The sequence below is a fragment of the Pinus tabuliformis genome, chromosome 2_2 (genome assembly GCF_031772625.1).
Source record: "Pinus tabuliformis cultivar Carrire ecotype Pingquan chromosome 2_2, CPIR1, whole genome shotgun sequence".
In the NCBI taxonomy this organism is placed as follows: domain Eukaryota; kingdom Viridiplantae; phylum Streptophyta; class Pinopsida; order Pinales; family Pinaceae; genus Pinus; species Pinus tabuliformis.
This window is the reverse complement of record NC_142300.1, coordinates 1,143,165,414-1,143,191,348: the sequence shown is the minus strand read 5'-3', so window position 1 is coordinate 1,143,191,348 and position 25,935 is coordinate 1,143,165,414.

The following is a 25,935-nucleotide window of genomic DNA, read 5'->3' as shown; positions in this document are numbered from 1 at the left end:
ATAAAGGTTGTAATAGACTTGGGGTCTTAACTGTTTCAACTTTATTTTGTTGGAAAACCAAACATTCTACCACAAAATTTTGAATATACGATTTAAGTCCATCCCAAAAAAGTTCCTTCTTAACCCTGTGGTATGTTTTTAAAAATCCTGAGTTCCCTCCTAAGGGAGAAGTGTGCAATTCCATAAGAATCTTTTGTTTGAATTGGGAATTCTTACATAGGTATAAGTGATATTTGTACCATAACGAATCATTTTTCCAGCTAAATGTATCAAATGTACTAGGATCGTGTTGTGACTTTAGAATGGGTGCCCACACTTCTCTGTCATTTGTCCATTCATCCCTTGCTTCGTTTATCCAATCTGGTTGGATAATAGAAATGGTGCACAAAAATGCTTCCACATCCTCATCCTTTCTTGAGATTGCATCTGCCACAACATTTTGCTTCCCTTTTTGTAGATGATTTCAAAGTCATAACCCACCATCTTTGTGACTCGGTTTTGTTGCTCTTCAGAGGATAATCTTTGTTCTAAAAAGTATTTAAGACTTTCATGATCTGTTTTTACCTTTCCCATTAGGTAGGGTCTCCATTTCTTAAATGCATGTAGTATTTCCAACATTTCCTTCTCATAAATAGCTTTGTGTAAATACTTTCCTTTGATTGGACGACTTTCGAAAGCAATGAGTCTTTAATCTTGCATTAAAACAACACCAATTCCATTTCCTGAAGCATCACATTCCACAATAAAGGTTTTTGTGAAGTCCAACGTAACTAAGACTGGTGCTCGGCACATTGCCTCTTTAAGATGTTCGAAGGCCTTTGTTTCTTTTGGAGTCCATGAAAATGCATCTTTCTTCAATAATGTTGTTAGAGGTGCTGTTATTCTCCCATAATTCTTAATAAAATTGTGATAGTACCTTGCCAACTTGAGAAATCCTCACAAATGCTTTATGGATGTGGAGATTTTACATTCCTTAATGGCTTTAATTTTGCTTGGGTCTAACTTAACACCTTCATGAGATACAATATGGCCCAGATATTCCACCTCTTGTACTCCAAAGAAACATTTGGAGCTTTTTGCATATAATTGTTTATCCTTCAATAATTTGAGCACCCTTTCAACATGTTCAACATGATCCTTCCAAGACTTGTTGTAGCTTAGTATATCATCAAAAAACACTAACACAAATTTTCTAAGGGTTTGAAAACAGAATTCATCAAACCTTGAAATGTAGAAGGTGCATTGGTAAGGCCAAAAGGCATGATCAAAAATTCATAATGACCCTCATGAGTTCTAAATGTTGTTTTCGGAATGTCTTCAGTCTTCATTCTAATTTGATGATATTCTGAACGAAGATCCAATTTGGTGAAGTAAATTGATCCATGCAATTCATCCAATAATTCATCAATGACAGGAATGGGAAATTTATCTTTAATAGTGAGCTTGTTGGGATCCCTATAATCCAAACACATGCACCATGATCCATCCTTCTTGTGCACCAATACTACTGGAGTAGAGAAAGAACTTTGACTAGGTTGAATTATACCAGCCTCTAGCATTTCTGTAACCATACGTTCAATTTCACTCTTTTGGGAATAGGGATATCTGTGCGGCCTGATGTTTGGAGGAACACTTCCTGGAATCAAATGAATAGCATGATCATGATCACGAATAGGTGCGAGGCCTTTGGGATTCTCAAATACCTTGGAATGATTGTCCAAGAATTTTTGGAGATCTGGAGAAATAGATGATTTGGATGTGGGAACCTCTAGCGAACATAATTGTGCAATTACGCCTCTTTGTTCCTTATTTAGAAGCTTTGTCATACCGTTAGAGCTAATTATCTTTGCCGGTTTCCTTGCAATACCCCTTAATTCAACTTCCTTTCCTTCTGCACGAAATTTCATGAAAAGTTCTTGAAAATTAAAAGATATTGTACCCAAGGATTGTAGCCATTGGACTCCTAGTACAAAATCAGCACCACCCATTGGAATGGAAAGCATTGGGATATTCAATACATATTCTCCCATGGATAGATTGATATTATGGAACTTTCTAGATAAATTTATGGTTCCTCTACTTGCAATCATCACTTGACACTCTAGTGTTGGATAGAGGAAGAAATTAAATTCCTTGGCAATCTTACAATGAATAAAATTATGGGTACTTCCCAAATCAATCAACACTATTACCTTTTCCTTCTTGATATGTCCTTCTATCTTGATAGTTTGAGGAGTGGTAATTTCAGCCAATGCATTACAAGATATGGTCAGATTCATTTCTTCTTTATCTAGGGTTTGTTCCTGGAGTATATCCTCTTCTTTTGGCATTTATTTTTCCTTTTCTTCCTCCTCTTCACAATATATGTAGAATAATTTCTTCTTGGCACACTTATGACCTTTAGTGTATTTTCTATCACAACTGTAACAAATCCCTTTTGCTATTTTTTCTTCCAATTGTTGTGGTGTCAACCTTGTAGGTTGTGTAAGGCTAGGGGTGACAACACTTCCATATTTATAGTTGTGAGTGGTAGGCTTCTTGGTGGCCATAATTTTGCTTTCCATTTTTCTTACTAACTTGAATGCCTTCTCCAATGAATCAGGTTCCCAAAGGTGAACCTCATGTTGGATATTATCCTTTAAAGTCCCTATGAGCACATCAATCCTATGCTCCTCTAGAATATCTTTTACTCTTACGTTCAATCTTTGGAAGTCCTCAATGTGCTCCACCATTGAACCCCTTTGTTTGAGATTTATCAATTGGCTAAAAAACGTGTTGCTTTTTGTATCCTCATAATGTGCTGTCATTTATTCTATAAAAATTTCCCAAGTGACAATTTGTTTACGAGAGAAAAGCCATAGATACCATACAAACTTATTTGGTTCCAAATATAAAGTTGCAATACGTACCTTTTGTGTGTTTTGCACATTATTGAGATCAAAAAGTTGCTCCATATGTAGCATCCATGTTCCGAGATCCTTGCCATCAAACTTCCTCATATCAATTTTTGGAACATTGTGAGTCTTCAATCCAACATTAGAGTCTATGAAATCATCATTAACATTTCTTTTGTTCTCATCATGAGTTTCCTTTACTACCCTTTCACCATTAGTAACCATTTCTTGTAGCAACTTATTCAAATTTGTCTTCAATTCTTCCATTTTAGCGTCCATGCCATTCATTTTAATGTCCATGCCATCCATCTTAACTTGCATGCCATTCATATTGGCTTCCACGCCATTCATTTTGGCTTTAGTTACCTTTTGTGAGAGTGAAATTTGTTGTGCTTGGTCTTGTAATTTTGATATATCATGTTGCATTTCTTCCTCTTCTTCACGAGTCATGCTAGAGCTTTCAGGTTTCTTACTAGGTGCTTCCATTTTCTTTTTTTGGGGCATCAATTAATGCTAATAATTTTTCGCTACTCCCTTTGAATTCCTTCAAACTAATTTTTCAAACCAATCTTATGCAAAATCTAAAAACAACTACACAACGTTTTTTTTCACTTTGTAAGAGCTCGATATTGAATTTGTTGTATCTCTATAACTGCGGATCTCGTATATCTGATATCACATCTTGTAGTATCCCTTTGAGTCCTCTTTCTAATCCCATAAGTCTGATCACTATTGGATTCTCCAAGGAAGAGTTATGCCAAATCTCCCAAGGTGACTTGATTATAGAATAGTTCAGTAGAGCGAACTTGTACGAAGTGCCACGTGTCATTGTTTTTACCTTAGTACCTAAAATGGATGTACCTAAAACTAAAGGTCGTCCTCTTTCTGAAACTTCTTATTAAATTTCAATCTAATGCTCAGATCAAAATTTATGATAATTTTCCCCAAGTCACTTGTTTGGAATATAATTCGGGAGTCTACAAAAACCCTAACTTCCTCAGAACATATCTCCGAAAATATAGCGAGACAAGCTCTAAAATTTAGACTCGAAGTTCAGAACGATTTCGGCTAAAGTGGGTTTTTGCTTTAGCTTTTGAAACGTTGTAGAAAAATGTTTTAGGGCAAATGCCACGATGACCTGTTTGGAGCAGTGAAACCCTAGAATCCAAATCTCTAATACCAAATTTTAAGAAACCAGCTCACAAAAAGATAGAAAAGATAGATCAATGCCTTATAATTCAACCTCTTCGAGGAGGAAACCTCCTTTACATTACACAGATGAACAATTCTTGGATGATACAAATGACTAAACCTCCCTTCTATAGATAGGAGTCTAAGGGGTCACAATATAATCAAGCCGACCTAACAGTAATAACATAAGGGAACAACAATAACAATACTGAGTTTTTATGGGACACACTAATAACAATATGGGGACAATAGAGGCACAATAATAACAATAAGGGATACAATGACAATAGTAATGAGGGAATCACTAGTATTATAGGGTCCTAACATTGGAGGTGCATATTGTGACAAGGAAAGGACAAGTCAACAACTTGGAGGAACTCTTCTACAAGATCAGCTGCTACTTATGGTTATAATCTTTGTTCATTTATATTAATGCAAAGAATTTATTGTTTTCCTATATGTGATGTTGTTATTTTATATATTTCAATACCAAGTTGATCTATTGAATGGAGTACTTAAATAATACTGCATAGATCTTGTAGTTTCTTGGTCTTTGTTATCTAACTGTGCAGGTTCTAATTTTGGCATTCAGAGCTAGAATTGGAGCTTCCACGCTAAAGGAGAGAAGTGTGTGAAGGATTCCAGGTAGGCCTCACTCTGACATCTATTTACTTTAAGGAAAAACATTGTGTTCCTTGTGTCTTTTTTCTTATAGGTTAGCCACCAACCTAGGGGAGATACTTTTGTCTCTAATCATAAATCTCATACAACATTGTGTTTTCATGGTCGTCGAAAAATTCTCTAAGATCGTCATTCTAATAACCTGCAAGAAAAATATCACAGAAGAAACCATTTCCAAACTCTTCATTGAATGAGTATGGATACACTTTGGGATCACACAGTCCATTATCTCAGATCATGACAATTGATTCCTAACTACATCCTAATCAACCCTCTAGTCGTTGTTGGATAGCAAGCTCACCAAGTCCATGGTCTTTCACCACCAAAATGATGGCTAAACATAGGTAGTCATGTGGTGAAGTAAAATTATGAGTGCAACACAAACAATTCCTCTAGCCCGATAATGGGTCTAGCCACAACTGATACATTCTATGGAAGATTTCCTTAGGTTATAACCAATTAAGAGGGCCTATCTCTTAGTACGTTTATCCCGTTTGATGATGTCCTTGCTTGCTCGCTCCAGCTGTCTCTCGCTTCCTTCTTGAAACACCCGAAACAAGTAAACAACAATAAACAACAACCGTGATAATAGACATATTGTAATTCAACCTACTTAACAAGTCAAGAAACATTAAGCCATGAACATGTAAGATGACAAATCGTGTAGGAAATCAATCGATAGTTGCATATATATTGAATCAAGAGGAGATTACAACCATTAACATAGTTACCAATCAAACGAGAAATTGAACTGGTACCCACTTTTTTGAGGTAGCAAAAAATCACCTGATTTTGAAAAGTGGTGATGTTAGAATAATTTTTTTTTAGCATATTTTTTACACTTTAAATTTTCTCATGTATCAAGTATGAACATTTTTTTTCGATGTTAGTGATTTTCATGCTGATTTTGAAAAGTGATGATGCAGCATCAACCCCTTTTTTTTAGAGGGTTGATTTTTGACACTTATATTTTTTTTTTATGTAGCAAGTATGAACACCTTTTTTAAATGTTACTAATTTTCATCTTCATTTTGAAAAGGGTTGATGCAGCATCAACCCTTTTTGTTTAGAGGGCTTATTTTTTACACTTTAAATTTTGTAATGTATTAAGTGTAGATATTTTTTTAAATGCTTGTGATTTTCATGTTGGTAAAAAAATTAAAAAAATTAATTAATTAATTAAAAACACGACAAAAAAATCAAATAATAAAAAAATATATAAAAAAATCTAAAAAGACGCCCATAAAAATGTAAAAATAAAACAAAATCCAATTTAAAAATAAATAAAAATATTAAAAAATAAATGAAAAAGGAAAATATTTCAAAAAACAATAAAATTTAAAGAAAAAATTGAATATTAATAAAAAAAAATACATCCGATTTTTTTAAGTTAAAAAAAAAAGTTATAGCCACATAATAATAATTAAAAAATGAGCATTTGTCGAGTGTGACCGGAACGATGAACCCTAACATCTTGGATGCTGCCTCACTTCCTTTGGCCGCCACCTGGCCTCTGCTCGGCCATGATGTTAACGGCGAAGCGCGTTTCAGCCACAGGGCGCTGGTTTTCCCCCTAAGCATTGATCTGCAGGCTGGAATGATGATCCATAATTTCTTGGATGTCGCCTCCCTTCCTTTGGCCGCCGCATGGCCTTTGCTCGGCCCTGATGTTATCGACGGAGTACGTTTCAGCCACAGGGCACTGGTTTTCCCCTTAAGCAATGATAAGCAGGTATTTCATCTTTGTCTGAAAGCCTCTTGCTCTTCTTTAGCTTCCGCTCGGATTTCTACGGTTTCCAGGCTGTGGCCCTCTGTGGCTGCTTCTAGCACCCTTCGCTCCCCTCACACTGCAAACATGATGGCCAAGGATGATCAAGTGGATCATTCTCACGCTTTTCCTCAGATGATGGCAAATGGGAAGACGTTTTATGATCCGGAAGGCTGCTCAACCTTCTTATTACCTCCTTTGCCTCCCAAGAATAGCCAGTACTTTGTTTTTAATCTCCAGAATTTTCTCAGAACCCTGGATCTATCTGGACGGTCCATATGGAGGCTTGATGGCACGGTATGCATCGACAGTCTCAATGACAATGGAATACCCCCATCCTCTTCTCTCATGCCCTTCCGGCAAGTTTAGAAAAAAAGTACCCAGCAAAGCTCCTACCTCCCCTCGTCTCAGATCTGCAGAGGAAAGAGGAACTCTGATCTTTTTGTCTCATTTCATATCCAAATCAAGCTTATCTCTGGTAAAACCCTACTACAATGGGTGAAATCTACAGATCTAGTGCAGGACCTCAAGTACGCACTGGATCTCAAGCTGGGGATCCCCTCGACAGCTCAACGACTTCTCTACGAAGGTAAACAACTTGAGGATCTATACTCTCTTTCTTTTTATAGCATTAAAAGAAATTCTACCATTAGTATTGCCCTTCGTTTGAGAGGGGGAGCTGCAGGACAATCATTCTCAGCCAAGGCATACTCAAACAAAGAGGCTGTCCATGCATAGAAACAAGAAAAAACAATTCCACCAGTTCAGGCTCCCAAAACTTTTCTGGTGGACAAACTGGAGGAAACCCCCTCCATCGAAATCGGGCATCCAACGCTGGATGAGCAAACCCAAAAGTATGTAGAGCATGGTATTATATGCAGGTTCAATGGGCTATGGTCGCGCACAGCAGACCTCTACCAGTGGATTCACTCTAACTGGACCAACAATTGTTAGGTTTTGTTATGCTCAAAAGGCTTTTTCATTACAGTGTTTGATTTTGATGAGGACTACCAAAAAGCCTTAAAAGCAGGGCCATGGTTCTGGGGCTCAGCAGGTCTATTCCTCACCCCCTGGTTCCCAGACTTCGATCCATCTACAACAATCATCACCAAGCTCCCAATCTGGGTCAGACTTCCTAATCTCCCGGCACATCTATGGCACTTTGCAGTGTTCCAAGGGATAGGTAACTCTCTAGGCCGCTTTCTAGACACAGACACGTCTAGAGGGGAAAAGGGCCTATACACCTTTGCCAGAATCTGTGCAGAAATAGACATGAGCAAAGGTCTCCCGGACAAGATCAATCTCAAGATTGGAGACTTCCACTGGACTCAGAACTTGGATTACGAGAACACAGCCTTCCGCTGCCGCAACTGCCATCACACAGGGCACCTTCAGAGCTCTTGTCCCTCGATGCCAGCCCAAAAAAAGAAAGCCAATCCTAAGCAGAAATCCAAAAGCTGGAAGCCTCATGACCCTCCCCCCATGGACGATTTTGATTTCAGCTCGGATGAAGAGGAGGAGAATGAGGAGGAAGTGGCTGCAAAGATGGCACAGGATCCGCCCTCGGCTGAGCCCGAAAATTTGTCCGTCCAGCCATTCTCTTAGAAAAGAATTCATGAATCTTCTACCTCAGATTCAGATAAGGAAAACTCTCAGTCAGCCCAGCTCAGTTTGCAATCCATGCCAGCTCAGCATTTTCCTCCTGAATGGGTCAAAGTTGGTAAAAAGAAAGGGAAAAAGTGCCGAATAGTTGACTCTGCCCATGTTGGGTAGAATCCTATGCTTTGCCTTCGCTCCCTGGTTCTTCTAGTTACTTCCTACTCAGCTCCACCTTCTTCTCTCTTCTTCTAAGAGCCGAGGTGGATAGCATATCCTTTCTGGCTGCCTGTGTTCTTGCTTCTCCTGGCTGTAATTTCCTGCTGTACATTACTTTCCTTTAATAGACTTAACCTTACCGAGAAAAAAAAAATAATTAAAAAATAAAATAAAATATTTAAATTCAAATAAAAAAATTATTAAAAAAGTTAAATTTAAAAACTAAAAAAACATTGTAAAGATTATAAAATAAAAATTAAAAATAAATAAATAAATGAAAAATTAAAAATTAAATAAATTAAAAATAATATATATATATATATATATATATATATATATATATATATATATATATATATAAACAAATTAAAAAAATGTTCAAAAAAATATTTAGAGAAAAAGAATATAAATATAAAATAAAATATTTAAAACAAAAAAATAAAATTTAAAGAAAATTTGAAAAAAAAAAAGCAAAAAAAAAAAATCATAAAATAAGAATCAAAAAACAATTAATTTCTGCCATCCCCTGGTGGGGTTGGCCATGGGGATGGGCCGGAGGGAGGCTGCGTGCAACTCACCTCGCCACCCGCACCCATGGCCAACCCCGCCTCAGGGGGTGTGGAACTTATTTTTTTTAATTTTTGTTTTATTGTTTATTTTTAATTTTATTTTTAATTTTGTTTTAGTTATTTATTTTTTATTTTTATTTTTTTAATGTTTTTTTTTCTTATTTAATTTTTAATTGTTTTGTTTTGATTTTTTTTTTAATTGTTATTTTATTTTTTTTTAATTCAAATTTTTTTAGTTATGTATTTTTTTTTTTATTTAAAAAAAAAATGTTGTGTTTAAAAAAAAATATTTAAAAAAAATGATTTTTATTTAAAAAAAATAAATATATATATATATATATATATATATATATATATATATATATATTTAAAAAAAAATATGTTTTTATTTTTATTTTGTTAATTTATTTATTTTTTTGTTAAATTGTGTTTAATTTTGTTTTTTCCTTTACTTATTTTATGATTTTTTTTTTCTAATTTTTTATATCTATAAGTTAATTTTATGTTATTTTTTAAGGTTTTTTTGTCCATATTTTATAGTTGTTTTTTTTTCATCTTTTTAAGTTTTTATTTTATGCTTTATTTCTTGTGTTTATGTGTGTGTGTGTGTTTTATTGTTGTTTTCTTTCTATATTTGAGTTTTTGGTGGTTTTGTATTATTTTTCGTGTTTTCTTTTCCCATTGTTTTTTTCTTTTTTATCAATATTAAAAAAATATATATCTTTTGTATTATTTTTTTGTGTTTTTCTTTTTATTGTTTTTATTCTTTTTCAACATGTGAATTTTTGTTTTTGTTTTTGTATTTTTCATTTATATATATATATATATATATATATATATATATATATATATATATATATATTATTTTGGTTTTTATTTTCATTATTTTTCTACAGGGTCTACGTCGATGCTCATCTAACAACCTGATTCTATTAGGGAAATTTGATAGTTGATTTTAAAATTTTCTTTATAATGAATCGAGTCTGCCCCCACAATGTATCAATTTCATGGTTGGTCTTTAAGTTTTCATTACAATGGGTCGATTTCACCTACACCGCATGTCAATTTGATGGTTGATTTATATTTTTTTTTGCAATGTATCGAGTTGTCTTAGGCTAAGATTTTAAAGTCACTATATAATTTTCATTTAAAAAATAAATTACCCTTGAGTGTTCATTTTTAAATCTTTTTGTCATAAAAAAATTTCATAATGTCATGCTTGAAATATTTTGAAAACTTGAGATTTTTTTGTAGCCATAATATTTGGTTTTAATTGCATAGTTGAAAAATTGTCAAGATTTTAATGTTTTTCTAAGTCATGATATTTTATCTTTAATGTTATGGTAGAAAACAATTACAATTTCAAGGTTTTTTAGAGTCAACATATTTTATCTTTCACAACATGGATGGAAATAGTCAAAATTCAAGACATGGTATTTTATCGTTAACATCATGACTGAGAATTGTTGGAATTTTACATTTATTCAAAGTCCAGATATTTTCTCTTTATCTCCGTTGCGAAAAAATGTCAAAATTGTAACCTTTTTTTTTTTTTTTGCTATTCCAAAATAAACAAAATTTTTTAGGGTGTTTTTTTCATACATTTAAAAAAAAATGGTTTTTACTTCCATTTAGAAAAAATGTTGAAAATTTACCCTAAAAAAAAATTGTTCTCGAATAAACAATTTTCATTTTTGGGTTGTTTTTTCATGTTTTTTGGGGGTTTTTTGGCTTGAGTACCCATTTTGAGGTAATATTTGAACCTGTGTCATCTGTAGCTATGTTCATTGGCTTGACGTTGTTGTTCTCCTCTGACAAAACCAGGTTCCCACACACTTCAGCTAACATTCCATGATGGCTTCAACAACAATAGTTTTAAGGCTCTTCCCTTTAGGCTTCACACTAAACCAAATTCACACTTATCCCTCACACAACTAAAGAGCTACAACTATGAATAGCTTGTTGTTTACTCCAAACTTAATTAGCACTAGCACACCAACATTAACACTAGCTTGTGCTTGGGAAAAAGGGAGGTTTATATAGGATGAATGGATGGGAGATGGATCCTCTTCTCATGTGAGAAGGTCTTATCTCTTGAGGTAGTTCCATCATTATAGGGGAAAGGAGCCCAAACTAACATCGTCAAATCCATTTAGCCAAACCATTTACCATACTTCTGTTACAAAGCTTCTAGTGTTGGAAGCTTCGGCTCTTTATTAAAAAAAACTTTCCATAAGAGGACTGGGGTGATTGGAACAAAGCTTAGTTTCTCTAGTCGACGCTAGGGATAGGGTTAATCCCTGCATATCAGTGTGAGGAGGACAAAGGCCAATAGTGCTGGTCTTGTAAACTGGGAAACATAAGATTTTGGGAAAATGATGCAAAAGGGAATTGTTCTTCTCATGAAGAGGGACGCAATGGGGGTTTCTTCATGAAGAGTAAGCATGTAGTGTTCACTATAGAGGTCCTCCGAGATCAAGGAATGGGGAGTACAGTAACAGTGACAAAATGTTGTGTAACAGATTCCCCATAAAGTGTGAAGACCGAACTAGAGTGAGGGATGAAATGCTTTATGAATCAGTGCAGGGAACTGTAATTTTCCATCAGAAAAATTATAAACAAGTACAGATACATATACATAACTGAGAGCTCTCTCAAATGATACATGAATCATGGCATGGATGCAACCATCCAGAGAATGATCATGTAAATGGATCCAGGTATGGGCACAACCATCCGTCAAAGAGGATCATAATGAAACCAAGGTATGGTCGCAACCATCCAAAAATGAGAAGGATCACAGATGATAGCTCATGGTATGGTCGCAGCCATCCATCTAAAAGGGACATGCATATCAACATAACCATGTCACATCACTTCACAACCTAGACTTTTGTGATCTAAGTCTAGGGTCTTGCACACCAACACGACCCGATCAAAGTACAAATTCCAACATGTGAATAGATGTGTTGACATCGAACATGCTAGAAAGTTGCTTGATTACCAGTTAATGATGCAAACTATTAAAAAGCACGAGAGAAAACACCAATAATGAAAATGGTCCTCAAGGTACTATCAGCACAATCCACGGAATGTGAATAAGGGAACTGAAGTCGAACACCAGTGAAATCACTCGATCGAACACCAATGATGTGAACTTGTCATCGAGTGTGAAGAACTTGCCATTAGGGAATGCAAGCTCTAAGGTACTAGAAGGGAGTATCTCGGTCAACTTCCAAAATAATGAGTTGAAATCGACAGGAAGTGGTTGTGTCGAAGAAGGGCCATAATGTATCCCACATCATCGACACGAGACAAAAGGATGCAAAATGATTTTGGATGATACATAGAATCAGAGGTAAATGTAACTACAGAAGGAAAACTCTTGAACATATCAGCGACACGACTGGAATTTTGGCAGCTTTTGGATCCATAGGATCGGTGGTCATGATGACGTGGTAGAGATCAAATGGAAGGCAAACATGAATGGCCCGACCCAGGAAGGTCAACGATACAATGGAGGATATCCCAACCCAACATGGAGCATAAAGTGTCATGTTCACGAGTGAGCTACTGACACAACCGATTAGATTTCCAAACTCCCCCCCCACCATTTCTGGTAGGTACCCCAATTATTTTTTAATCGCAAGCTTGAAGGGGATAGCATATGATTGCACTTTAAGTTCATCCTTCAGACGAATCTGACCTAGTAAGTTTAACGATCCCTAGGAAGGAGAATCTCATGTTCATAATTACGATGAATCTAATGTCATTTAATATTTTAACAAGTCCGACAATGGTATAACTCGGTATCTTTTTCATGTTTAGAGAGTTTGAAAAAGACACAGAAAAGAAAACTCCACATGGTCTATTTTTGTATATTTGTGTCTCTCGAGCCTAAAAAAGTAGAAAATGATACTTGAGAGAACTGCTTGACTATTTCAGTCAAGGAGTACCTTTTTCGTAAATAGTGCATCTTAGCTCGAAAAATGGGAAAACTTATATTGGGCACACGATGCTTCACATCCATTAACGAGTTTGAAATGACAAGGGCTCGACTATCTTTTCACTTTTAGAGGGTCAGAAAAGAGCTTGAAAGCAGACTCCCCATTTTGTTCTCTTTTACGAGTCAAAAGGGAAAAATACTCGGCAATCTTTCCATATGAGTTCAATGAGTTGAGAAAAGAGCTGAAATGTGACTTGTTATCATTGTCAAACATCCATCACATGTTGCTGCACAAAAAGGTAAAGTGCATTATCCAATTCTTGAGGAAAAATAGGTTAAAATATTTACAAAAACTTAATATTTTCATGAAAAACTGAATAAAAGGAGGAAAAGTAAATATTTTTTTTACCATTTACCGTTTTACCTTGTTGTGAAGACCTTTTACTCACTTTTTCCCTAATTGTTCTGGAGCAGATTGCGGGAGATTCAGGAGGTCATTCACCAAGCCATTGGTTACAGGTAAGAGGCAAGGCCTTGAGCTTCATTTTCATGTCTTTTATTCCTATTTTTAACCATTTTTAGTTTTTTTGAGGGAGGATTTATCAATTTTTTTTTGCCCTCGGTCAGCACAACTTCCGAGCATGGAATCGCGCCGGTCGAGGGTAACTAACACAACCTATTGTGCCATCGGTGCCACTATTTTTAAAAAAGGCACGCTGACACCATTAATAGGGGAAAACCCTATTTCCTCATAAAACCACCATTGAAACATGAAATTTATGGGCCAAGTATGATTGTTGACTCAAATCTATGGCTTTTGTAAGAAAGAATCGTTGAAAATGGTAAATTGGAAAGAACGGGAACATGAAGATGTGGACACCCAAGCACTCAATGATCCAAATTGCCTGGAAGATTTGAGGGCTTGTGGGCTCCTCAAATTCTTTCTCATGCGAGGGATGTGGGCCCAACCTAAATTACTTTGGTACCTGATTAGTCTCTAGGACATAAATAATATTTGTCATTGGTGACTAGGAGTTGGAGTTAGAAACGTCATCTATATATATATATATATATATATATATATATATATCATTATAGGACTATCCTGAAGAGGGCAACCAGTCAACTTATATGGGCCACGACCGATTGGGGCCAGCCTATCCACATTGCTCACCGAACATTGCCCCGAGGCCCTCAAATCCAAGAGTGGGAAGATTGAGATTTCCACTGTTCAAGATCTGACACTAAGAGTGCTACTGTTGACCATCAACAAAGTGGCGGTGTCCTAGGCAGTGCACGAGACTAACAAGTCGAAGTTACTGTATGTTATCAACTGCACAGCACCGACAATCTTCAACTAGGCAGAGGCCATGAAGATCAACATAAAGCACCAACTAACCAAAGCAAAGGTGGGTAATCTAAAGCAATTTTGATTCGGATCTACACTAGTGACCTTTTTCTCGGAACGAGTACCACTGTTCCAGTACCAATTAACTGAGATAGATCTTCCCATGCCACGTGACCCTGGAGTCGTTTGATGCCTAGGATCACTGGGGTTTAGCAAATGTCGTACATACCTCCATTCCTTTCATGGATATGATAACAAAAGATCATCGTGGAGGATTGGCCATACAGTGGCACCAACTTCCATGGATATCCGGACATGCTACTACTAGATGGAGAGGATTTTGACAATGAAGGTAAAATATAAATTTTCTAATTTTGAGATTTTTTTAATTGTTTTTGGTATATATGTGTTTATAACATTTCGCTTTGATAATGCAGACGTTGGACCAAAGTGCCCTACTAGGATGTCCCCAATACCAGGCACGTCACCCACCCAATTGATGTTGTCGCTCCTTATCAAGAGGGGAGTGACAACGAGTAGGAGTTCACGATGAATATTGAGGGGTTGACTCGTGGTATCCCAGAGTATGCTCGGGTGGGAGACATTCCTCGCCAGTACTAGAGACACACAGTGGGAGTATTAGATCAGATCTGTCGATTACTAACTAGTGTTATGTGAGCCATGTCATGCTACCACGATCACCATGTTGATTAGTTCCTAGGTCCAACACTTACATTTTTTTGAGGCCTGCGTGCCATGGATATATGAGGCCTGTAAGCCACTGATGTTATCTTAGACACACATATTATATTTTGGGGTTCTAATGTATCAAAATATATATGTGTGTGTGTGTGTGTGTGTGTGTGTGTGTGTGTGTGTGCTGTATTTTCCTACTTACTACGGTACAAATGGTTTGTTTTATCTTTTCACATGTTTCGTAAATTTCTATCTAACACATAATTAGCTAATGCATCTGTCAATGTATTCATGTGGCTAGGAATATGATGATATCTAATGTAATCAAAATGTCTTTCCAGTAGACGAATACAAAGATACATTCTCAATATTTGAGAGTTTCTGATGGAATATTTCACGTTGAGTTGAAGGACGACAAGCTATGAATCCAAGTTGACAACCAAATCTCGAATGTCAAGAGCAATGGCTTCTGAGAACAGTTCGATGACCGCATTGTATTCAACAATGTTGTTAGTTGTACAAACTAAACAAATACCTTGAAGGTAAATCAGCTCACCGTTAGAGTCATAAATAGCCCATGTCGCGGATGATAGGTTCCAGGTTCTACGACAAACACCATTAATGAAACTGATGTGAGGAGTCACAGACATCTGCAAAGCAAGGAAAACATAGTAAACATGAAAGCTGTTTGAAAACTAACACACCAAACCACAATGAAAAAAAATGAATGACACACTAACGTACACAAGTAAACATGGAATATGACCTAAGCATAGTACTTCTTGAGGTAAAGCTCATTCTGGGCCTTATATAAAGGATTTCCTTCATAATCAATAAGCTCATAGGCCCCTTTTTGCAAGACACATTTCACAATGTATGGCCCATGCCACATGGGTTCGAACTTTCCTACCCCCCGCTTATTATTAGCTTGGTCGTACAGTAAGACCAAATCACCCTCAGAGAACGCACAAGGGGAGACCTGCTGATTAAAATGGGACTTCACCCGTTTTGTGCTTCAATAACCAGTGCAATGAGATGACAAGTCTCATCCAGTCGTTCTAAATATAAGAGGGGTTCTTCCTGAGGTGATGTCTCGGGGAGAAGTTCAACAACTAGCTTGAGTGAAGGAATCTCGCATCTGATCGGCAATGTTACTTCTAGACCATAGACTAGCTGGAATGGTGTGAAACCATTTGCATCTTTGATCGAGGTTCGATAAGCCCATAGAGCTAAAAAGAGCATGAAATGCCAATTTTACTTGCGCATCCCAATAGTGTGTTGAAGCATTGTAACTAAAACCTTGTTCACAGCTTCAACTTGGCCATTGGCTTGAGGACAATATGGGGTCGAGCCATCATGGCACAATCCCAATGCGGATGTCAGCTCAACCATCATGTAATATCTAAAATGGGAGCCATGGTCTGTGACAATGGCTTGAGATATGTCGAACCTGGAAATAACATGGTTGAAAAGGAATTGAGCCACTGTTTTACCATCTGCGGAGTATGTAGGCATCGCTTCGGCCCATTTGGTGAAATAATCCATAACGACGATAATATAGCCATGCCCCCTAGCCGAACAAGGGTTACATGTCATATAATTAATGCCCCATTTGGCAAAAGGACCAAGGTAATGACGGGGTGTAGATGAGTGGACGGGGCACGCATCTTGCATTGGTAAATTTGGAATTCATGGCACTTGCAAATAGCAAGGATGCAGTCCTAGAAAATGGACAGCTAGAAATAACCAGTGCAAAGGATTTTTTGAGAGGTAGCATAGTGAGACATATGACCACCACATGCCTTGGAGTGGTAGTCACTGAGAACTCTTTCAGCCTCCTTGATCGTAAGGCATCAGCGAAGAACTGAATCGACACTAACACAATATAAAGTATCGCCAATAATACGGTAGGGTTGGGAGTGATGCCGAATCCTTCAGCGATTATCTTTAGTCAACACAGACCAGAATGTGGACATCTAAAGATACATGATGATGTCACCGTACCATGGATCAAGAGTGCTAATCAAGAAGAGAGTCTCGTCTAGGAGCCATTCATGTTCACCAGTAGGGAGAGACTTAGAAGGAAGGGAACAAATCAATTTGGTGAAAATGAGTGACTTCTTACATTTGGCAGTAGTAAATAACAAATTGAATTCTTGCAATATGACAATCCATTTAAAATATTTTCCCCTAGCAACTGGTAGGTCAGGATGTAGGTCATGGGGTTGCATTCGGAAATCACCATATTCGTGTGCAAGAGGATGCAATGTCGAAAGCATTGACCAACCTGGATGGAATCCAAAGCCAACTTCTTGACATGGGCATGACGTGTTTCAGTGTCGAGGAGATCATGACTAAGGTAGTAGATAACATGTTCGTTGCCTACATCGTCATCTTGGACCAAGACCATACCAATGGTGTTAGGGGCTGCAGCTAGGCAAAGGAAGTAATATCAATAATAATCTGTGGGTGCAACAAAGGAGCATTTATGAGGATAGCCTTGAGATCATCAAAAGATTTTTGGTCCACCTCATCCCATACAAATGGTGTTCCTTGTTTTAGCAACTGGGTAAATCCTATGGCTAGTCTAGCATAATTGGATATAAAATGATGGAGGAAATTTGCCTTTCCTTGCAGGCTCTAAAGTTGATGTAATAAAGATGGAGGGGGTAAATTTACAATGGCCTCGACTTTAAGCAGATCAAGGCGAATACCGTCCTTGGAAATGATAAAGCCGAGTCATCTCGATTATATGAAGAAAACACATTTATGAGGGTTTAACCAAATGTTGTAGTGTCTATAGCATAGAAACATCTACCGAAGATGGTCAGGGTGGTCTTGGGGCTTACGAGAATGAGTGGGAAGGACATCCAAGTAAGGTTGTACAATGTTGCAAATATCATGAAACACATAGGACATTGCCCATTGAAACGTAGCCCCAAAATTTTTTAGGTTGAAAGGGAGTTTTGTGTATGTGAACATACCTCATGGATAGATAAAATCTGTATTTTCTTGATCGGCCGATACGATGTTGATCTGGTTGTAACCATAAAAACCCTCCATAAAGGAAAAAATATTGCTCTTGGCACATTCATCAATGATTTGATCAATGAAGGGAGCATGATAGTTATCTTTAGGACAAGCACGATTGAGATCTCGATAATCAATGCAAATGTATATTGTGCCTTGTTTTTTTGTCACCGGGACAATATTTGAAACCCAATCTATAAGAGGGATGGGATAGATGAACCCAACTTTGAGAAGTTTTTCAACTTCACCCTTGATAGTGGCGGCCTTCCTAAGTTGCATCGGACAGAGCTGTTGGCGAACGGGCTTCGCGTGAGGATAAGTTGGTATTTCATGCACAATAATGTCGGGATCAATGCAAAGAATTTCTTCATATGACCACGCAAACACATCATGAAATTCCTAAAATAGACGATTATAGGTGATCTTGATCTCATCCGGAGAACAAGATACCCCAATATGGACATGTTCAGCGATACCAGGGTTGATAGAAATATCAATCGACATCGTTTGGGTAATATTACCAAAATTTCCTTCCTACCATACTTCATGAGTAATGATAGGTGGTGGAAGCGGGAGGAAAGGAAATGCAGAAGAGGACTCTTCAAAAGTAGTAGACATGAACATTGGACGAGGCAGGAACGAGGAACGATGATGAGTATCAGTCCAAGGTGGTTCTTCGAGAGACATGACTTCCATGATACCTTCATCAACAAGGAAAGTCTCAGCTAAGGTATCAAGTGATTCCAAAGCACCAAGACATGGGGATTGAGAATACGTATCGAGAGAGGTCTTCGAAATAGAAAAATCAGAGGATTTGGAACTCAAAGATGAAACAATTTCCATGCAATTGATTTCGGCAGGACTAAGTGACATAACCTCACCCTAGGTATCAACAAGATCTGGTGACGGTATGACACAAGGATTAGACATGACCAAGACCATGTTGACAGAGGCAACATTAGGAGGTGGGAGCGAAAAAATTCCCATCAAGGAAGAATCTTTGAAAAGTCCTGCCCCCACACTCTCATAGAGAGCACCAGTGTGCTTGACATATGGAACATTGCCATCCAAGGAGGAAGAGGTAAAAAATGATAGCTAGTCGACAGTGACAATCTTCCCTTTACGGGGAAAATGAATCATGCGAAATAGGGAGGAGGCTACAGCATGTATAGCATGGGTCTAGCTCCGGTCGGCCAGAAGATTGTAATTGAGATTGGCATCAACAATATCTACCTCGACTTGCACTGTCTTGCCTTCCAGAGTAATGGAAAGGTTAGGTAAGACATCAAAGGGTCGTGAATCGCGCCCATTGAAAGCTTCCAAAGTGTTCGGGGATTAGTTCAAAGTAGGAGAACCAATGGCATTCCAGTATGTGATTGACATGATGTAGGTGGAAGCACCCTCATCGATGATAGTGCTGTGGATGGTCTTCTCATTGATGATTACCTAAATGAGAAAGGAAATCTGGTGAGGGAGACGCAAAACATGGTTCTCTAGATCAAAACATATCAAGTTGGAATCGATGGGATCGATACCCCTGATAGCTAACAACAAATATTTTTTTTGCGATGGGTAGCTTTGTAGCACCTCAAGAGCAGACATAACTGATGGTGCCTGAGCCAAATCCTCAACAGTATTATAGTGCTGAGTGGCTCAGGTGTTAGGATTGTACGAGTATTTCTGTAGCACACCTCGAGAGGGTGGATGTATAGCGGAATCAGGGTTACAGCGCTTGATATGAAGAGGGCCAGAACTCAGTGAAGAAGAAGAAGGGGTGGCTTCTTTCTCTTTCCCAGTTGTCAAAGTAGAAGTTTGGTAGTATTTTGACATGTAGCCACATTAATAGGCATACTCATCATGAACACTTGAGACCCTGAGGAAGCAAATGATTGAGGTTGGTCTACCATTTAGGCCTGCTAAGATGGAAATGGCTCTTTAAGGATAATGGGGGTCCCTTTGAGAAAACAACTAACTTCAAATCGTCGAGGGCAATCATTAGTGTAGTGATCTTCCTCACAAATGAGGCAGGGATACCTAGGTTTCTATTGTGAAGATTCACCAGCAGACGATTTGGGAGGACCTTGTTTTGGGGCATCAGCTTTACGCTTACCTTTGCCTTTCTTCTTACCTTTCGAGGATTTGTTTGCTGCAGTAGACTGGATAGCATGGACCTCTGAGGTTTTACTAGGGCCAGGAAGATTCGTGGAAGAACTATTGGGAACAACATTCAAGACCGACCTCTATTTGGAAGATGATTTAGCAGGGGTCTAGGATACTGAACCAATAACTCCATCAACAAGAGGTACAGCTTGTGACTTTGATTCCGTGGGGTCAGATGATGGCCGCGAAGCATCGGGCAATAACTCATAGAAAGTTCCAGACTGAGAGTAAACTAGATCTAAGTACTGGGCACGAGAAATGGCTTGCTCTTCAATAACACATCCAACCATAGCTATATCGCGAGAAATTAAGGCCACGAATGATTTAGTGAACCATTCAATGAGAAACTGATTAACAATCTCAAATTTGATCAGGCAATGTCTACATCTCCATTCATGGATGTGATCAGAGATGTGCGTCGCAGTATCCTGCTTAAGTTATGTGAGAAAATAGGTGTCAATTTCATAGCAAACCGACAACTGAAAACGTGTGAGGAAAGCCATGGCTAAAGAGTTAAAGTCATGGTAAGTACTTCGAGGAAGCTTGATGTACCACTTGGCTGTAGTGACTATGAAAGTTCGTTGCAAAAGACGGAGAACCTCAGATAGAACACCAAAGGACACCACTCACAAATAGATCACAGATCAATACACCAGTATTCTTGACGTGGTTAAAACCATCAAAGAGGGAAATAATCCACAACCTGAGCCAACATGGCCACTTTAGGAAATTTATGAATAAAAGAATGAAAATTTACATAAACTTCGCTCATGAACAGTTACCCTACAAATCACCCTCCGTGCTCTTTAAATAGAGATCATGGACCAATAGGGTGTTAAGCCACGTATCAAGTGTTGGTAATACCGAGGATAGAATGAACCATCAGATCACTTCACGCCTAGAACATATCATGACTGTCGTATTATAAGTTACAAATGTACATAGTAAAGAAACACTCTTTACCTAACTCTACGCTAGACCAGGTTATACTTAATTATTTCTTGTGTTAGAATATCCTAACATTCCCCCTTAAGAACAACTTGGGATAGGATTGAAGGATGTACAAATATGACACAATAGGAGAGGGAAGGAGGCATTAGATCCTATCCCCACTTAGTGACAACTTCCTGAACTCCAACCATAAGTCAAAGTTTATTAAACTTCGCCTCTATGAGAGCCTTTGTAAAGATGTCTGCAACTTGATCATCAGTTGAACAATATTTCACTTCAAGAACATGGTCATGAATGAGCTTTTTGATGAAGTGCATGTGTAGTTCAATGTGTTTGTTGTGCATATGTTGGACTAGATCTTTGCATAGTTGAAAGGCACTTTGATTATCACACCAAAGTGTAGACGGATTCTGTTATTGAAAGCCAAACTCTGATAGGATCTAATGAAGCCACGGAGATTCCTTACTAGCTTCTATGGCTCCATGATACCTTGCTTCTGCTGAAGAAAGAGAAATGGCTCTTTATTTGTGGCAAGCCCATGTAATAGGTCCAAAACCAATAATAAAGACATAACCTACAGTAGACTTCCAATCATTAAGGTCATCTACCCAATCGAAATTAGTGAAACCAACCAATAGAGGAGATGCTTCTGCATTGTAATGAATCCCAAACTGAACTGTACCTCAAACATAATTAAGTATTCTTTTAGTTTCTTTCTAATTACTTTTATGTGGGTTTTTCACAAACTGAGCAATAAGGCCAACAACAAAGGAAAGTTCAGGACAGGTATGGGTCAAATACAAAAGTTTTCCTACAAGTTGACGGTATAACGTAGCATCAACTTTAGGGGAAGTACAAGTGACTGAAAGTTTGGCTCCAGGCTGAAAGGGAGAAGGGGCTGGCTTACATTCTTCCATGTGAAAGTGGGGTAGAAGATCACAAGAATACTTGGACTGGGAAAGGGAAATACCTTCCTTGGATTGCAAGACTTGAAGACCAAGAAAATAATGCAAGTGTCCTAAGTCTGTCATTCCAAACTTCTTTTTAAGGTTGGACTTCACGTGATTTATAAGGTTGGGATCACTACTAGTAAGGATAAGATCATCAACATAAATAACAAGAATGTAAGGGTCTTACCCACTTTCTTGGTGCAGACAGCATGGTCAGAATGACACTTATAAAAGCCAATATCTAAAAGAAAGCTATCCATTTTGGCATACCAAGCCCAAGGGGCTTGCTTGAGACCATAAACTGATTTCTTAATATGACATACAAGGCTAGATTCTGTTTGCATAAAGCCAGGAGGTTGTTCCATATAAATTTATTCATGCAAATCCCCATGTATGAAGGTAGATTTAACATCCATCTGATGGACTTCCTATTTAAAAGAGAAAGTAAGGGAAAGAACAAGGCAGATATAGTTCATTTTAGCAATAGGGGAGAAGGTTTCAGTATAGTCAATGCCTTCAACTTGTGAAAATCCCTTAGCAAAAAGACGAGATTTATGTTTATCAACTTTTCTATCTGGTGCAAACTTGGTTCTGTAAACCCATTTACATCTAAAAAAATTTCTTCCCTTTGGAAGAGGAACAAGATCCCATGTATCATTTGCTTATAATGAACAATATTCTCCATTTATAGCTGTGTCCCAATCTAGATGGCCTGAAGCTTCTGCAAAGGTGTCAGGATCATGATTTTTTGAAGCTTGAGCCAGTAAAGAAGAGGCTCTATCGAAGTGACAACGTGTACATCGTTGATTTGTAGGATCACCTGCAAGTGCATCTGTTGCATCCCCAGTAGCACACACCCATTTTGGAAGCTGAGGAGTTGAAGGAGGATCCTGAGAAGTCGGGGGATGATTTTCATCCTCGTTGTCATCATCTGAAGAAGAAATGTTTTCAGAAGTAGAAGGGATGGAGTGATCCGAAATGGATACTAAATCAAGAAGAAAAGGTATTACAGACTCATGTCCAGGAATTCCTATATTATTTAGTGCAACGGATCAAAAAGATTGTGAATAATATAGACAATGAATAGTTATAAAACATAATAAACACACATCAACATAGTCAAAATAATGGAGGAGTTCACCAGACCCTCTGGGTATGTCTTCTTTTCCAAGCTTTCAGTGTCAACCTCTATATTATATCTTTAAGAGAAAAATATTACAAGTGTGAGCTCAAATAGAGTCTCAACACAACAGTGACAAGAACAACAGGGATTTACTTGAAATCCTCAAGTCTACAAGAGTACACAACTGCTTCCTCTTGCTCTCTGTCTTCTGCTTTCTCTTGCTCTCTCTCTGTCCCCCTCTGTTCTGCCATTGGATGGCTTTTAAGCCTATCGATGTTGTCTGTTCGCCTCCATTTCGGGCTCTCTGGCTCCCGACCATTGTCCCTTCATCTCCCTACTGAGCGTTAAACAATCATAATAATAACGCTCAAGGCATTGAGGCCACCTGTTTACAAATGGAAAGGATATTTGGGCACAGGTGAAAATCCCTGAGAACACACTTTTTTTCTTACACAAAGCATACACAAGAATACACTAAAACGATGGAAAATCTGACCGAAGCGCCAAACCCATACTTCAAATGATATAAAGTTCGCCCCATAATCCTCTCGGGTCTACAAGTTGCATTGGCTACAGGTCGTAATCCCTTTGTATTCTACATCGTTGATCTAACTTCAATCCCACGATTCGCATCCAACCCGAAACATCAAGTAGTTTGCTCAATATCCACCATTGATCCATGATCTCCAATCCAATGGCTGACAACCATTTCAAGTGGCCTACTTGCACGGAGATTACCCAATCGAAAAAGTAGTTTTCTCCCTCCTACGGCATGTTACGTGTCAGTTGGTGTATGGAATCAGGTGAAGCCCTTCCAATACCACTTACCGCTAGAAGCCCGCCCAAAATACCATTCACCAGGGAACCCAAATCCTTCATTTTTTAATTCATAACTTCTTCGAGTTCGTTGAAAGCCTTCTACCTGTGTTTAGTCCTCCATTTAGTGTATTTGTGATGCGATATGATCTCACTCCACCATTTATCTACGCGCTCGATCAATGTTTCATATGTCATCGCTGATCGCAAATTGCTTGAGGCTGAGGTTGATATGTCGTTGGCTTCTTCTGATGTGATTTGATCTCATCCATTGATCTCATGGATCCAACGGCTCTGGGGAATTCACATTGCACTTCTCCGCTTCCCTTTGGATTTTGGGTTTTCCCGCCATTCTTTTGTTTGAGTTGTTTAATCAAATGAAGACTTTAGAATTAGAGGTGTTTATACAAGATCAATTTTGGATCATGGAGAGAAGTGGCACATCCACCGAACTAGGCTTGTAGGCCAACATATTTTCAGCAAACTTTACATCTCTTCTAATGATAAAATTTTTGGAATTAAGTGGAATAAGTCTATATCCTTTGACATCTTCAGAATATCCAATAAAAATAAATTTTTCACTCTTAGGTTCTAAATCTTTATGTTTCTCATCTAGAATATGGGCCCATGCTTCACTTCCAAAAATATGAAAGTGACTTACATTTGGTTTAATTGAGATCCATACCTCTTCTGGAGTTATATTCTTTAAAACCTTAGTAGGAATGCGACTTACTATGTAATTTGCACAGTTAATTACTTCTTCCCAAAAATTAAGACTAATTCCTTTAAATTGAAGCATGCAATTAGCCATTTCATTTAAGGTGTGATTCTTCCTTTCAACTACACCATTTTTTTATGGAGTATATGGAACAGTATGTTGCATTTGAATTCCATGCTTAGTGAAAAAGTTGATGAATTTGTTGTTAACATATTCTCCATCATTATCAGATTTTAGCTTAAAAATTTGATGTCCAGATTGTTTTTCAACAAAGGCCTTAAAGGCTAAGAACATGTTAAATACATCAATCTTGAGTTTTAAGAAGTATACCCAAGTGTGTCTGGAGAAGTCATCAATGAAAGTTAAGAAATACTTGTAGCCAGAGAAGGAAACAATTGGAAGTGGACCACATAAATCACTATGCACAAGTTGTAAAGGGACTGAGGCATGCCAAGAGGTATGTTTTTCAAAACTATCCCGATGATGTTTTCTGAGTACACATCCGTAACAAACACCATCCCTGTAAGATACCATAGGAAGACCTATCACCATATTTTCTTTACATAGATTTTGAATGGAGCGACAGTTTAAGTGACCAAATTGCTCATGCCAAAATTTGCTCACTTCATCATTATCAGCAACAAATACCAAGGGAAGACTTGATGACCCAAAGTTGTTAAACTTATACAACCTTGTAGAATCATCAACAATGCTAGTAGCTAAATTTTGTCTATGATCTCTTCAGTCCTTAATTACAACATCATGTGGTGAAAATTCAATGATTTTATCTTCACTTGAATGAGTTATCTGTTATACATATAGAAGGTTGCAGGAAAAGGTTGGAACACATAATACATCATTAAATTGACCTTTTTATAGATGAATAGTTCCAGTCCCTACAACACTAAGAGATTTATCATCACCAACATATATATTTTTGGTGTTACAATCATTTAAAGAAGAAAGCATGTCTTTGTGTTTAGCCATGTGATAAGAAGCCCAGAATCAATGAGCCACCCATGAGAATGAGAAGAAGAAGATACATTTAGAGCATAACTAGATCGAGATGCTTGACAACCACATGCAGAAAGTGCAATTCTTGAAGATGAAGTTGAAGTTGAAGAGTGCTCCAAATGGATGTTATGCTTCTTCATTGTTGTTTCCAAGGCTTCCATCTTCTTCAAGCATTTTGATTCTAAGTGGCCATCTCTATTACAAAAGTGGCAATCAATCTTCTTTCCTTTGTTTTTATTTTCCTTATCATTTTGTTGAAATGGTT